Genomic DNA, 17,851 nt, shown 5'->3' with positions numbered 1-17,851 from the left:
TTGGCGATAGGCGTCCAGGTGGACACAGAGAGAAAGATATGTTATTTTTTCAGCAACCAGTATTACAGCACTACAAAGAGACTTTCTGGATATTAATGCCGAGATGAACTCGGAAAAGAAAAACTTTGTTGTCTCTGCCGTGAAATTGAAATAGAATTTTTATCGGAAAAATTTATGATGGAAAATTATAATAAAAAAATATAAAGCGACAAACACCTGTGTAATAAAATCCCGTTTATTTTCCATCTACTGCATTTGTTATGTAGTATATCTCTATACTACATAATTTTCTACTCTTATCATTTTCTACAATAGCTTATTAGTCTTATAGGAAATTTCCAATTAACGAACGAAATAGATCGAGTTATAGCTGAAATATAGTTGAAACACTCTTTGGTGAGATATGGAGGATCATACACTAAATTATTTCCAAGACAAATTATTTTGATAATTTAATATATTCATAATATACGTATTTCCCCCAACAACACCTTATGTTATGTAATTGAACGAAATCTCAAGTAAATCACATTGGTTATTTTATGTACCGTAATTCCCCATAATGGAGCCGCGGCTTATATAGCTTTGAAACTAATTTTTTAGCTTTTGCGGCTAATTCAAAGCCACGGCTATCCAATAACTTCTAATCAATTCTTATGGCATTTTTTGCCTATTTTTTTAATCCAGTTAAAAAATTTTTATTCTTCAGAATAAAATCTAATCTCTTGTAATACTATTATTTTAATTGTAATAGACAGTTTGAATGGTAAGTTTAACGCACATTTAATTTTATTTCGATATTAGTATTTTTTTAAATTCCGGAAATAAAAATTACTTTCGGCTTATACGAAGCTGCGGTACGGAAAAAACGTATCGCTTCTAAAAAAGGTTTTTTGTTGGTCACATTCCCGTTGGTGCGGTTTATTTACTGGAAATTACGGTAAACTTTCTCATGACTTTCCGAAGTTTGGGTGAAATAATGTATTTATTTAATGACAAGAAATATATGCCTATAATTAATAATATTGAATGCTTGATAACGCGGCCAGTTCTGGCTGTAGAACTATGGTGTATTTTTATCAACACACATGCAAGTGCATGCAGATTTTTACTATTAAATATGACTAGGAAACCATATAAAAATATTAAAAAAATTGCAAGAAACAACTCTCAAATGCTGGTATGGCTTCCTAGATGATGGTGACAACATTTGGAATACTTTTTGTTACTCTTGGGAAGTTTCGTCTGTGACCAACGGCTAAGTAAACAGCTATCGGACAACGATAAGAGCAGACGCCCTGTATAAATTGGCTATTTTATTATTTTTTTAACCCTCCCATTGGGAAGCATCCAGAGGAGAAAAAAATTGAGGGTAGAGAGTTAGAATTAAAAAATTAAAGACAAAAATTAAAGAGACATCATGACTGGTCCGATAAACCACAACTGTTGATTTTGTGCTGTGGCTTTATCGAAAAACGAGTGTGGAGGAGGTTTAAAGAAGAATTCCTTTTTAAATTACGAGACGTACATTTTCAGAAAACATTCTGCCAAAGATATTCTCTTCTCAGCAGATATATACCATGAGCGAAGATACGGGGAAGGGGGGGGGGCCAGCTTCAAAGGTGAAGTTGACTGATGTAATGCATATATGCATATATCAATTGACATCATCATCATCGTGCCCCCTCAGACTTCCAAGTCTATCTCCGCCGATGATATATACTAAATGTTTTGCTAAGATTCAAACGGCAACATTAATTAAGAAAGAATTAAAACAAAATATCTTCATAAATGCACGTCTTTATTTCTATTTTTCAGCATAAATTCAGTAAAAAATAAGACATTTCCAGGTGTCAGGGCTGCCAAGATAGACAAAAACAGAACTCTGAAATGTGCTGTCTATGCGCCCTCAGGAATAAGGGGGGCATAAGGAACCACCCACACATGGACATAAAATTAACATATCAACATTAACATGAGATTAAGATTAACATGGTTATAGTATATCTACGCACCCACATTTTTGTTAGACGGAAAAGATAAAAAATTAATTAGATAGATCCTAAAGGATTGAGAATAAGCAGATATTTACAACTGAAAGTGATATTTTAGTACAAAGCTATTTTTTGGACAAAACTCCAATAAAATTTCAATTTAATTTATGAGAGTATAAGAGATTAGGATGGCATGCAAATGCCGGAAAAATATTGATTCATCAAATGGATGCAAAACGATTGAGGTACCAGATGGTACATATATATATACACATATATACTGTATGTATACATGCATCATATCAAAATTAGTTACGCTTATAAATTTTTGAATTTTGGCAAAGAACGCAGTTTTCTAAATATTTTTCACAGCAAATAAACGGTTATCATTCGACATTTAAACGACTGAAACATCATAAAACGACTGAGGATCGGTGATTCTCTCATAGGAGATTCTTTTGCGATCGATGTACCACGGGCGTGGGGGGGGGGGATTTTCAGCTACTGGTCCCGCGGACCACAACAATTTTTTTTCTCGGTGGTCTGATCGTTTAATCAGTGGTCTCAGACCAGCAAACCACCAATGATTCCGAACGCTGGAGGAGTTATATCAAGCAGATCAGGTACCCTGAATGCGGTTATACCACAGAAAAAAATTATTTTCAGTATTTAAAAAATGTAGGATGTTGCACATCACGAAACAGGGAACACACTGCATTTATATAATTTGCATATATTTAGTTTAAAATGTCATTTATTGTTTGCTAGCTTCACGAATGCACAGCAACACGCCTCCTCCTCTGTACATGGTATTCCTACTAAAATGTAAGGGTTAAAAAAATCCTTATTGCTTGGCTTGTCAAGAAATAGGAAACGTAATTTTTATCCAATCTTAATCTTCTGCTCACAACTAAAAATAAAATGGTTAGGAGTTGCTTAGAAGCATGAACGCCGAAACGAGCTCAAAATATACAATGCCTTTATTTTAAAAATACGGGGTGATTATAAAAAACTATATCCCGACATATGGGCCCCGACATATGAAACTGAATGAAATTTTGGCATAAGGTATTTTGAGGTATGTGCTCAAGAATGATATGGAAAACAACAGTGTCACTCTAACAGTTACGGTTACAGTGAGAAAATTTCGAAAATATCAAATGGCAACACCAAGTTTTTTGTATTGGAATGCGATCTCCATACTGAAAAACACTAAATAGCGTTGGAATGGAACCTGTAGCACGAAAATCCCCGGAGCTAGGCAAGGAAAAAGTAAAAAGGACTTTGCCGTGCACCAGAGCATTAATGTTCGTTTCATTCGTCACACCGTTTCTTCGGCTGAGATCCCAGCCTGATTAGTCCTCCACAAGGTCATGTGGAAAATTTGTGAAACACAATAAAATGCTTTATTTTATGCTGCTTCTCTGTCCCTATTGGTTGTCCTCACTTTCAGCCTATCTACCGCCGGTGATTTTCATGCTACAGTTGCCGTTCGAACGCTATTTAGGGTTTTTCACAATGGAGATCACATTCCAATACAAAAAACTTAGTGTTGCCATTTGATATTTTCGAAATTTTCTCACTGTAACCGTAACTGTTAGAGTGACACTGTTGTTTTCCATATCATTCTTGAGCGCATACATCAAAATACCTTATGCCAAAATTTCATTCAGTTTCTGTGAATGGTATGCTAGTTAGGGGCCCATATGTCGGGATAGTTTTTTTATAATCACCCTGTATAAGAAACTCGTGTTGCTCTCAAGCAACATGGTCGAATATAGGATTAAAGCAAGTCAAAAGAAAACAAAGTCAAAAAGTAGTTTTGCTTTTTTGGTAGAATAAAGCAAAATAAAAACATCTTGGAATATTTGGATTGTCACAACGATCACCGAGCGATCGTAAAAAGGCCCATCATCACCGTTCTCAAAGGTTAAATTTCTTTTAGCACACGATTTTCTGAGCGGATAGCTATTTTTCTATAAAACTCGGTTTTCCAAGTTCCAAAATATCCAAACGCAAAAGATATGGTAACATGTCTCATGGGGATCTCACCAAATGGAGTCAGCTGACGGTTTATGTGGATGCCATCGGTTTCCGTATCCGGACATAAATCCATAGCCATCGTGGTGGTTTATTAATATTACCGCATGAAACAGGTTACACGCAATTTAACACATATATCACTAACATTGACGGGAAGGAAGCTTGCAGCAACTATTAAAGAGAAGATCCTAACCTTTTTTTTTTGTCTGTAGAAATGGAATGCCGCCGCCCCCCTTTACGTTATTGCCTATTTATTAACTTGGTCCTCTTTCTATACTTATATTTTTTAATACCATGGCCATTAGCTTCCTTAATTTGTTTCAACCTGAAGTGTATTGCTTTTATTTTTAGTCGTCTCAATCCCCCTTCCTCCTCCTTTCTTTCTATGGATCGTCGTGGGTCGTTGCAATTAATAATAAGCTCTTTTGCGAAGTAAGAGAGACTGGGGAAAGAAGCAATGGTACCACCGTGTGTGTGTCTTTAATAACGAACAGCGAGCGAATGAACGCTCTCATGGAAATCTTGGGCCAAGAACCGAGGGTGGATAGCAATAAATTTGAACACACGCGGGTTGAATACAAGTGGGCGAGTTATTCGTAGCGAGATTGAAACCTCGGCATATACAGTAATTCGGAGTACGTTACGTCTTTTTTCCAACCTCGCCCAACTTCATCTACTTTTGAGCAAGCAGAAAGATGGAAACACTAGGTATGTTATACATACGTTTTTTTTTGTTCTTATTTGGAATCATTTTACGGCTAGGTAGTAGTATCATTCAAATGAAATGGCCGAGGGCGTCCCTTCCTATATAGATATATATACATTGATGATGTAAAGCCTTTTTGGCTTTTTTTCGTGACCTGCATGTGCTGCTTAATGAACATCAACGTGAAAGAATTATGGCCAGCAAAAAAACACAACGTGTGTAAGTTCTTGACTGTTGTTTCGTGTCTTTTTCTACACGTTCGACCAAGATATGTATGATAAAGCTATAATAAAAATGAATGAAATAGGGAGATAACAGAGAACAATATGAAATTTCGGTATTTATGGTCACCCACGAAAAAATTGTTTTTGATTCATCTATTTTTTTTCCTATTCAAAAAATAATATTAAAAACTAATAAACATTGATTATCAATTCATTTTTATTTATTTTTATGTACATCACACTATCCAGCCTCATAAATTATATATATATCGAGTAAAAATGAGGTATACGACGTTGGTAAAACCGAAGGCCACTTGGACAAACAGATGAGTAAGGCTGTACAGTAAGTTAAAATTAAAATATACCCGTGAAACAACAAAAAAAGTAGGAAAAAATGAGGTCTATTGATTTTTTTATGCAACACTATTAACTTAAAGGGTCGAATTTATTTATTTTTTAATTATTAAACGTTCTTTCAACAGATATGTGTGATATATACTCGGGAAAATTTGTAGAGTTGGCTACTAAAATATATTTATGTCTGAACATATGTATACTTGAAGCCTGAGATATTGTACTGTTAAAGCCTAGCAGAGACAGACAGATAGGCGATTTTTTTCCCAGCCAACATATCAAGGAAACAGATATTTTCTGGATATAATGCCGAGGTGAACTCGGAAAGAAAAGTCATCTGGTCTCCGCCGGGACTCGAACCCAGGCTCTCTTTTAAACCAAACTAGTGTATGCTACCATCTAGACCACTGGAGACACGATCCTGCCTTCCTTATTTCACGCACTGAGGTGCTGAAGTAGAGGCATTAGTAGCCTCTCTCTTAACTCCGGCAAATAATCCCCAGGTAGGACGATAGAAAGATCTCTGGGACGGGTAGAGAAAACAATTTCTCTACATCACACTTGTTGGGCCGTTTGCTGAAGTTAAGACAGGCTACTAGTCTCCATATTAGCGCCTCATACCACAGTGCGTAAAATAAGGTTGGCAGGGTCGTATCTCCAGTTGTGTAGATGGTAGCATGCTTGCCCGGTTGCAAGAGGGCCTGGGTTCGTGTCTCGGCAGAGACCAGGTTACTTTTTTTCTGAGTTCACCTCGGTATAACATCCAGAAAATATCTGTCTCCGTGAAAGACTAGCATATTTACCATTAGGATGCCAGGAAGTCCGTTTTTGAATTATTCGAGATTATGAGACGACACAAGACCACGGTTAATACAGTATACGACGATTTAAGTGCACCATGACCATTTCATGGATTGTAATTACATTGCATAATCTGACCGGAGGAGTTTGTGTGTACGGCTTGAGAAAGACAATATTATCAGAAACTGGACGCAAACAATACTGAACCGAAAATCAATGAACTAACCATTCAGCTACCATACGATGGTTTCAATACAGAATAATAACAAGAACAAGCAGCCATTAAAGCTAGAGTAGGAAGAGTGTACCAAAAAAATGTTAGAATACATTACATATACAAATAGGTTTGCAAGTATAAAGATCTGTGATGGAATACTAACTGTTATTCTCATATGTGTACATTATATACATAAGTTATGTATTTTTCTTTTTTACCGTACGTTGCATATGAAAATATACTCGCATATACGAATAACAAAAATGTGAATAAATGTTATAGGAAAAGCACGCAATACGGGAATTCTTGCGTTCTCATTATATTGTAGTTTTATATATCTCGAAAAACACGTTTCTTTGGCAATACGTTTCTACAGCAAAAGTGACTCTTAAAAAAATCGCAACGTCTGTAAATAACAACTATCTTATCCGTGCATTGCTTTTAGTTCTCAGATAGAATACAGATTCGCGAATGCGCTTGCTTGCTCCGAATTTGTCGGATATTTCACAGAGATAAATACATTTTATTCCATCAAGTAAACATTTTTCGATACAATGTACCCTTTCGAAGATTGAAGTTGAAAGTTTGGAATAAGAGCAAGCTTCCAGCCATCTCCTCTCTGAATGCATTTCTCGCTTCTCCTTCTTCTTCCAACCGCCATCAAATGTAAACCTTATATAGTGATCATGAAATCCGTTTTCCCGGTGCCATTAAAAACATTTCAAAACATCGTCCATACCTAAAAAAACACAAGACGAGAAGTAGTTGAGTATTTCTAATGGAAGGAAATGACAGCTATAAATGCAGTAGAGCATAAAATATACTATAAATTCGGTAGTATCGCAAAAGTGTGTGCGTAAAGAAAAAAAAGTGCTACTGTACCTCCCGAGAAGATGGTTCATACACACTCTTCTTTCGTTCTGTGTGCGTGTTTTTTTCCTGAAGATTGTTCCATAGTATTTTGTCGAAGCGAAATCATGATACCTCGGTGATCGCATTCTAACCTGGCGATAGAGACCCTAGGCTCAGTCGATCCATTACTGAACTTACAGCAAACAGGCAGTGAAGCCATAAAAGAAAAGATAGAAAATTTATCGGCCCTCCCTCCTTTTCTGTACCTTTGTCAGCCGTAAAATCGGCAGGAAAAAGGAATGCTCGTAGCAGGATAAAAAAGGGTGGCCCATCGACGGTGTTTTTTGAGAGCCCGGATACCCGCAGGGGATTTTTAAAACGAACAAAATCACATTTTCCGATTTTCTTTCTCGTTTCTGTGTCCCTTTGCCTTTTTTTTTTCTAGTCGACTCGTATTCGAGAACACTTTGCAGGTTTTTACCAGAACCGATAAGATTGCGATTTTCCGCGTAGCAAAGGAAACTGCACAAGAACACATAGCAGGCAATCGCCACAAATTATTTATGGCCACTCATTCAACTTTGAAAGAGAAGAACTCTATTTTTTTTTTTTTTTCAAGTTTCATCTTATTTCTTTGTAGTATAAGCATATATTTTCTTGTTTTTTCCTATATAAGTGGATTTTCAGATAAAGAGAAATATCTACGTTACGCGTGATTTGAAATAGAAGTAGACGAATATGCAATTTCAATACAAACGAAAAAAGTATGACATAATTTAAATACAAATACAAAGGCCACAATAAGCAAAATGTCCATCGAGGTGGCTGAAAAAAGATGCATAAGAAATATGGTTGTCAAATATAGCTAAAATACAGAAACCCAAAATAAGAACAATTATCACGAGAAAATAAATACACACTAAAAATAAAATTAATACAAACTAATGATTATAATAAAATGAAATGCATTGCCCCATAAAAAATTATGGTTGTACGCTAAGTATGGATAGTTTCTCGATTCATCCCATTATAAATATCGTATTTATTTTTAAACGTGTCAATCGTGGTAGAATTCACGACTCCCAGAAATGTTTTCTTTCAAGATTTAACATTATAGTATATATATGGATTCTGTATTCATTCTCCATTTCTGTTTATCGTATTTATTTACGCACACATAAAATATGCAAAAGAACAAATATTGCCTTAGAACTCGTACGTTAATCATAGAGTTGTAGGCAAAAGTACGTTAATTACTGCTATTAACTGTTAACTGTACTGTTATTAATTATTATTAAATGCAAAAAATAATTTTTTATCAACTTTTTATGAGCTCTACCACCATATATTGTATTCTTATTTGAATAAAATAATGCTCTATATTTTCTTTCAATGAAGTTTTTCGATAAAAATAAGGTTCAACTGAAGAATTAATTTTAATCATTATATAGAGACGCAAATAAAAAAGCAAATAGAAAAAAAATGCACGTGATAGAGTGATATGGCGTAGATGTATAAAGATATTTGACTTAGTTTTGCTTATAAAATTTAGATCACCGGTTTATGCAAAAATGTTACGCTATGTACGTGATGATACGAAATTATGAGCACATGTTAGCACCATATCGAGTAATAAACAAAAACTTAAAGTTTAAAAATGTAAAAAAATTAAATACAGGAAAAATGTTTTTCGTTTTCCCCCCTTTGTCTGAACATTGTTGTTAGGAAAATTCAGACTGAACAGAATAAGTTTCGAGACGATTATAAAAATATTTATATAGTGTACTACCCACACACATTTATAGAAACATAAAGTCTTCATTCTCTTCATTATGTTCATATTATAAAATGACTGCTGTATGGATATCAAGACGAAGATTAAGAACTGAAAGTGTAAGGCATTCCTGAAGTATCAGAAGCATATCCTAAAGTCATCTAACAAAACAAACTTCTATGTATGCAGTTATTTCGAAACTAAGTGAAAGTTGTGTAAAATAGTCTATAAAATGAACCAAATAAAGATCTCAGATGCAGTAACTTCCTTACTTGACCTTAAGCTTATTGACCCTCCACTCAGTCCATGTATCACACTTAAAATAGTATATAGAATAATCATGTGTGGTGCGACAAAATGAACAAATAGAACACAAGGGAGTAAATTAGGTTTAGAAATTATAATAAAAAACTATTTTTATTCAATTTATAAATTTCAAAGGATTTGTGGTATTAATCGCATTATTTTCTCAAATACACGAGAGTTAGATTTTCTTGTCATGGAAAATGTGCATCGAATTTTATTTTCGAAGGCTTTTGTTGTTGAACTCGATGTTCCCAACGGCACAATTTTGCTCATCCCTTTCCTTACATTTGCAGATGTGTCAGCACTTAATTGGTTTTTACTTCTACACATTTTCCTACAGTTCTGTGGTTTTGTAAGTATCCTTTATACATATACTTCTATTGGATGTTTTTGTTGTCTGTCCTTGCAGCCAGTTAATTCGAACATTTATTTCGCTTTATGTTAGCTAGAAAATTATTTTTACAGAGGTTTTTATTTTTACCTAATTACCTAGTTAAAATGAATATAACACGTAAATAATTCAATGCTGACTTGGTCGTCCCTGGTAGAAGAATAGCGGTGGTGTTTATTCAAAATATTGTACGAGTATTCTCAAATATTAATGAAAAAATGTATGTATTTTTGACTCTTATTGACTCAGCATAAAAGAATGTCAACGTGTAAGCAAAAATAGGAAGAAACATAGCAGCAAGTAGAAATGTTTTTTTTCTGGCAGTATTGACCTGCAAATATCTTGAAAGGAAAAGAAACCATGAAAAAAAAAAAAGCGCGAGACCAAGCTGAACAGACGCAAAAATTCCTCACAAGTCGCGGATGAAGAAAGAAAATTCAGAGAAGTTTCAAGCTTTCACTACATTTGGTTTCACAGCCTGTCTGTCCATCTTTTGGGGGCACAATACTATAAATTTTGGCAAATTGCTTCCTTCCCAAAAGAGGCAAAGTAAGGTTATAAGGGCGAAGAAGGAGGTGGTTTGAAACTGATTTATGAATTTGCGCGTCGGAAATTTTCACCGAGGGGGGAAATGACCCTGAATAGAAGTTCGGGTCGGAACTCGGCCATTCCCTAAATTTTCTGTTGAAAATTCTTTCGGTCGCCGTGTTTTAAATATGTCTGCAGACATTTATTCTGTTTATGGTGAAGAAGTTTACTGCAGCTTCTAAAGTGGCAAATGTATCGAGACAATTTATTAGTTCTTGCAGAATCTAAAAAAAGAAGAAAACTGTTGCGTGTGAATGCATCGCTATTTCTTTCTTCTTTGATTCGATTATTTTACGGCGCTTTGAATATTTTTCATAAAAGTTGATATGTTATTCCGAAAATATAAAATTCTGTTATATATGGTTTGTTTGGGAAAGCAAATGACTCTATTTCATGCAGCGGCTGTTTGATATAGCTTCTAAATCCCACTCAGGTGACTTACGAACGCTCATTTTCTTCTTGATTTTGTTATTTTTTGCGATGGAAACAAATATGCTTTGTGTCCTAATCTATCGTTATACGATATTTCATCAGTTTACTTGAGAAACATTAGACTTATCACTCTTAAACGACGCAGTAAATCTTTCACACACCCTCCATATTTTTTAAATAATTAGCTGAAATGAAAAATTTTCCTCCGTAAAAGTTTTCTTTCCTTCAGCGAATCAAAAGGAAACATTCGACTGATGAAACGGTGTTTCGCTAAATTAGTTCCCTCATACATACAAGAACACATATTTTGTTATGAATCATTAGTATAGTAGTTATTCAGGCGGATTGCGTCAAATAGTTCCACAATCCGAATGTAATTTTTCACGTTTTTTTAAATAGAAATATAGTATTTCGCAGCACAATTGATTGCGCTAGCGTTAAAAATGTTTCGAGTGTTAATAGACTTTATTATCTGAAATAATTTTTAACTATTATTGTAGAAGGTCAACGTTATCGAACAATGTGACTGAAAATTACCTACACTCACCTGAATGCGTGTGAAATACAATAGATATCGGACCATGCATTCAAAATATACATCGATAAATTGCGCCCAAGTCTACTCTTTGTTTTTTCTATTTCTCTTCGTTTGTGTTGTTGTTTTGTATTGAGGATTCCCAAAAAGTTTTCCCTTGTCTTCCTTTTTCACCATCATTTTTTTGGGCTTAGCTGTCTGCTTTTTATTCTCTCTTATGTCTCTTATCGATTTATCATGCTTCGTTTTCATTGTTATTTTCTTTTGTTTCGATTCATTTCCTTCTTTCTCCTCTATCTAAAAGCTTTTCCTTTCTCTTGTTGTTTTCACTTTCATGTTGCTTTAATACTTATTTTGGTGCTTATATAGGCAAGTTTGAAACTACAGTTTTGCCTCAGTTTCTTTTACAGTGACTTTAGGATCACCTTGATTATATACTTCAAATTTCCCAAATGAAGTTTTAATTCATTCAATTTGCTCTACGTTTGTTTTTTTTTATTCATTTATTTTGTCATAACATATTGGATTTTATATTTTGTCCACTTTTTTTTCAAGTTTGTAATGTAAAATCTCAACTATCACAGAAATACAGACATTCAGCCTTATATCGAAAAGCCTTATAAGAGAAAAATGTTGCAAATAAGCACTGCGGAGAAAACAGTTGCTAACCCTCTACCTAACAAATTATATCCATTCCTGTAGAAGATAATAGATCCCAGAGGTCATGGTGACGTCAGTAGCCTTCAAGTTTTCAATCTATTTGAGGACGGCAGGGATCAGATGTTCCTGAATCAAACAAGAGGTAACTGGAGAGGGAACGCAAGAAAAAGACGGGCCATCACTGGGCCAATCAAACAACCATTATAGCCTTAAGAGTGTCGCATTCCCTCTCAAGAGATTGGGTCGTTTATTCCACTTTCTGGTTTCGTTCGCTATTTCCTACATCCAACCATCCACAATCTGTTGATCCTAAGAATGGTTGGATTTTTAAAAAGATACAGAAGATGCCTCCCGATCTTGTTTGACTGTAAGATGGAAGAGGAAGGAATATTCCCGTTTCTTTTTCAAAGCAAATCCATTAGGTTTAAATTCCTCAGCGTGACGCATTGAAACCAGAGGCTTTTCAGAATTTTTTTTTCTATTTCACCACCACTCTTTGATCTTAAAAAGTCTTCTCAAACTTTTTAGTTTGATTCTTTTTCTAGATGCTATTTCAGAAATACTTGGCATCACACGCACATAAAGAAGTTTTCCAATATTTTTATGGCTTTTCCCCCATTCATAGATAGATACATGGAGAGACACCACACTGAGGCATCTATTCATACGTTTATTTCATTTCTCAATACACAAATATACAACCGTAAACTCACATTATTATAATTTTTTCGATTCTAAGAACTACATGCGTCTGAAGGGGAGACCAAGTCATTGGTTTGTAATGAAAATTGAAATAGAGGACATTGACATAGATCTTATGCCACTTTCTATCTCAAGATCAGATAGTGAATCAAGTATTCGGTCATTATAGTGGGGTCAGAAATGAATTACTTTCATGTATAATTTTTGTCTTCTGCAAACTTTCATCAGAATGTTTCTACCCATTTTCGAAATCCGCTTTGAATGAAGAAGACCTCTCATTTTACAAATTTTAATCAGAGCTCATTCCCATCCGCCCAATGCCATAAATATGTCATTAGGAAATTTATTTCCATCTCGTGTCACGTATGCAAGACTTTGGCGTACATTCACCACATACAGTCAAATATAAACTGAAACTAGATTTATTTTATAACGTCTTTCTCTCCGAATCACATTCTTCATATCTTATTATAGCGCGACCTACTATCACTGCAATCATATTAAGTATCCCTAACATCGATCTATTCAAAGATTTTCATAATTAGAATCTTACAAAAACCAGAACCACTACCAATATTCATAATATCTTTAAAATACCGCTGTGATAGTCAAGTTCTGACACATTAAGGTTTTGAAATAAATAATATAGTAAATATTATATTAAATAAGTATAACTTGCGTGTATAAGTAAGCTCGGAACTTAAACTGTATAGGTGATAACTTACGTACCTACGATGGATTTTTTATACATAAATATCATCCGTGATAATATTATGAATTAGACATTTTTACTGGTATCACTTTATCTATTTAATTTTCTCACGATGGTCTAATACTTGTCGTATCAATACGACAACTAATTTTGTGCAAGAGGCTTGAAATTGTGACCATTTTGACTCAGCTTTTATGATCAGAGTCATTTTGAATGGATTTTTGTGAAATCAAGAAAGGAAAAAAATCGTAAAACCGCAATCGATTCATGGGTGGTGAAAACAATCTTGCACTCAAAAAAATTATATGAAAGGCACTAATATTTTTCTGATATAAAATTAAAAGAATTAATACGTATTTATCTAAAGTCATCAGTCATTTTTTAGCATAAAACTAGAACGATCATCATCACCAAATGATCACTAATCCGTCTACAGTATTTAGGACAAATTAATTATTGGATAGTAGTATAATTTTATAAATTTACTTACTTAAAATACTAAGTATAATATTATAAATTCTTTATGAATGATCAACAAGTGAAAATTAAATAGTTCGTTTTGATTGAGTTTTTTTAAACGAGATACTATATAGCTTATTATGAAATCTGAGTTTGAGATGCGAGTGACGAGAAAACTGCTTGTATTTTTCTCATATGATTCAAATCATTCTGCTCGATAAAATCGTGTACCTAAGGCATGATTCGCCCTTCTGAATGAGTGTGTGTGATAGCTCAATCTATTACTTTTACTTTTTCCTAAGGAGTGGGTTCGTTGCAAAATAAGGAGGACTTTCCTGGAGATCTGTTACTTTTCTGACGTTATCGAGTCTTCTGCAGCGTATAATAAAGCTAGCAGACCTTAGTGACACAGTGAAATCTTTGTGCAAGAGAAATGAGTACGGTCTTATTGGATCTTTGTTCTATCTCCTGTTCTGAAATGTTGCACTTGTACTTTGGATGACTGTCCTTAATTTCGTACAAAGCTAACCGGGAAAATAAATGACCTTTCTGATATATCCTGCTGTACTTTAGTCTCTCGGCTTCTCGTATTCTTCTTATATATCTTCTATTTCACGCAACCAGCGCGAAGTTTGGTGTTTCGTCAGCTAAGAAGTAAATCACAGAATAATACTTGAACCAGAGTTTGATAAAAAAAAAAGAAGGAAGAATGAGTTATATCAATGGATTATAGCGTATAATATATTCATGTGTTCTCGCTGTTTTTATTCGGCTATGTATACCAATTGTGGAGTTCGAGAAAAATGGAACAAAACATAAGTTTTTATTTTCACGATGAGCATGATCCACAATACTGTAATTTTGACATGGTTTCATTTATGTGATATTTATTATATCGCGAGTGAGAAAAATAAAACCTCGCGTCTTTTTAAATCATGAAACATTTAATTTCACTAATATTGAGAATTTTTTTAATACCGTATTTACAATTACAGTAGACTCTCGGTAATCTAGTTCGGTCAGTCGAGAAATCCAGCGTTTGTGAGCGAGTTTTCTTCGTCTTCCCATAGAGGAGGAAATTGTGTCATTGCACACACACGTCTATGTACAGAAGTTTATATATAAATATATATTTTTTTTTTCAAACCGAGCACAACTCAGGTCTATCGCCATAGACAATTTACTACCTAGTGAGTTGTGTCGGAATTGTAAGTTTGTGTACCTAACAGTCTAAGTGCGTATCTAGTGTTGTGTATGATTTTTCAGTGCTACCATCTATATCTCAGAAGTGAAGTGAGTGATTCGTAGTGACTGAATATTTGTACTGTTTTTAGGCCTGTTGCTCTCTGTGGCAAGACTTAACGCTAAGCTCACATTTGCGCCTCGAAGTTGGGAACCACAGAAAACCAATTTCAGCCGACCGCCACTGTGGTGAGGCTGGAACCCGGGTCCCCGCGATGCGAGTCCGTCACTATGACCACTCGACCACCACAGCGGCAGAAGTTTATATTATTTGAATGGACTTTTTAAACTGACTTTCAGCCATCCGGTGATTTAAAAAATATTATGTAGGCCCTACTACAGACGAGGTGTATATAGATGTAGTTTCACTTCCATTAAAAATCAATAAAAAGAATTGAATTTTTTTTTATGAGCAAATAGATTCGAACCTTTACAAATAAACCCGACTTTCTTTTAAATTATCTGGGAAAAGAATCGTTTGTGTTTCCAAATATGCTCCTGATTTTTTCACGATTCACCAAGGACATCATTTCAAGTCTGTGACTGGGGGAAGAACGAGAAATGGCATTTTTACAGCAACTTAAAAGAGTATGTATGTGGGTGAAGCATTGCAGCTATGGAAATAAAAGTTATTTCGAAGTTGTAGAACATAATGCGTGACACTCACCAAAGATCGAGCATGACACAAGCAGCTGTTCTGAGTAGCTGTTGCCTTCGGCGGTTTTCTACATGTTCGTTCATCTCTAGCACTAACCTAACCGAAAGATCGACGTCGAAATGTTTGAACGGTGAAGTTTTTCGGGCTAGTATAAGCTTTTTTCATTCATAAAGTAAATAGCATTTTTGAAAATGTAATGTCTTTCTCGTCTTTCTCCTCTCCAGGAAATGAAAAAAAAAAGTGCAAATTCCAACAATGACACGAATTTTTCTTCAATTCGAAAAAAAAGGAATCTCCGTCTTCTTTTTTTCATGGCCCATTTCCTACACAAATGAGCAATTTCCACGAACATCTTTGTAATACGAGGTTTTATATTTTTATATTCATACCATCTTAACCGCACATACACATCGTAAAGAACTAGTATTTCATATTTATTAAATGCTAATGTAGATCAACGAAGGCATTGGCACAAAGCCAACTAGCATCCCACTGAATGATAACGAATTCAACTTTGAATGAATTGTATTTTTGTTACAAATACTGTTTTAGGTACAAAATACTAGACCAGCGTTTCTCAACCTTTCTGAATCCAGGGGACCAGTAAAATACACCAGTAGACAATTTCACGGAACTCTAACTTACAGCATGGTCATGGTGTAAGTTAGAGTTAACGCACTAACCTTACCATGCGTTCCGTATTTTACGGGACATTTCTGTGCTTTTGCCGGTCCGATTTCATGCAAATGTCCCGTTTTTTCTCAGCGAAGCTTATTCGAATTTATAATCCTCACTTAAAAAGTTAGTTTAAAATCATGAATGAAGATAACTTTCATAACATAAGTTATACTATGATAGCTATGACTAAAAATATAAATACTCACCTTTTTTTCGTGAACTACGTTTTAATTCACTGCGAGTCCCAGTAGTCCTTCACTTTTCCACTGATTCATAATTTTCAAGCGATTTCAACAACAATTGGTGATTTTGTCGACCTATGGTAACGTTTTTGGTGATAATTAGCATTGTCCAGTCTTTTGTCGTACTTCAGACCACAGTTTCCCGAAATGAAAGTGGTCCCCATAATGATGAATGTTTTTTTTCATGAAATACATTTTAGTTTACTGTGATTTGCTGCAGTCCTTTATCTCCCGACTCTTCAGCAATTTTAGCAAATTTTTCATAAATTGCATTTTTTGGTTGTAATTTAACTTCATATTTAATATTGCGATTTCGAATATTTTCTTCGATATGCTTACCGTAAGTATGAAGGTCTAATTTTTGTTTGAACCCATAAGGATATTACTTAATATCAACAAAACATTTTTCATTTAGTTAGAATTAAAATTTAATTCATTCCCATTTAGTTAGAATCAAGTCTGCCTGTGTACCACCTGTACCATCGTCACGGACCATTGGTTGAAAAACGCTATACTAGACGATACTAAAGTCTTTTTGAGATGAAATAAAACAAATCATTCACGATGTAAATTCGTAAACTACAGGGCGTTTCAAAAAAAATCACCCGATTTGGAATGCGTATATTACGAAAAATATTGAACATAGACACTTAAGATTAATTTTATATTACATGGCTAATTAATCATAAAGCTTTTTTACAAACCAAATTAAAGGTGCTTAATATGTCCACCTTGGGATGCACGGTATATGTCTGTATACGGTAGTCAAATTCGTCCCAAACTTTTGCGAGCACGTTTGCATTCACTGCTTCCACGGCTGCTGTTATGCGTATCTTCAGTTCGGTTAATGTAGCTGGAAGGGGAGGCACATAAACGTAGTCTTTTATGAAACCCCACAAGAAGAAATCGCACACTGTGAGTTCCGGCGATCTTGGAGGCCAGTGATGTTTAATTGAATCGTCAGGTCCCGTACTGCTGATCCATCGTTTAGGAATGCGATTGTTCAAAAATTCTCGAACGTCCAAGCTCCAGTGTGGTTGTGCCTCGTCCTGCTGGAAAATGAAGTCAGACGAATCGGTTTCTAATTGTGGGAAAGCCAATATTGACAAGCACTGAAGTGGCGGTCGAAGGAATAGCGTTAGCGCTACCTGTCAGAAACTGCGTGAAACTCGAGATTTCCCTCTTTGTACCTATACATTATTCGATCAAAACGGATTAAAAGCTGAATAGTTATGATTTTTTAAAATGAGATTATTCTTTTTGAAACACCCTGTATTATTT

The 17,851-nt window shown here is 34.8% G+C and overlaps 1 long non-coding RNA gene across 1 annotated transcript in view; it reads left to right on the top strand.

Annotated features, from left to right (window-relative positions):
• Nucleotides 1–4,578: 4,578 nt before the first annotated feature.
• The window catches only part of LOC149080594 (uncharacterized), a 29,737-nt gene continuing 16,464 nt past the window's right edge, over nucleotides 4,579–17,851 (top strand). Inside the window, exons 1-2 of the long non-coding RNA XR_016193606.1 lie at nucleotides 4,579–4,745; nucleotides 9,565–9,623. This is a non-coding gene — a long non-coding RNA (uncharacterized LOC149080594). The remainder of the gene's footprint in view (nucleotides 4,746–9,564; nucleotides 9,624–17,851) is intronic.

This window comes from Pholcus phalangioides, unplaced genomic scaffold, assembly GCF_987345545.1.
Source record: "Pholcus phalangioides strain wild (caught in Gottingen) unplaced genomic scaffold, Ppha-v1.0 ptg000011l_1, whole genome shotgun sequence".
Lineage (NCBI taxonomy): Eukaryota > Metazoa > Arthropoda > Arachnida > Araneae > Pholcidae > Pholcus > Pholcus phalangioides.
This window is presented reverse-complemented; position numbering and strand designations above follow the sequence as displayed.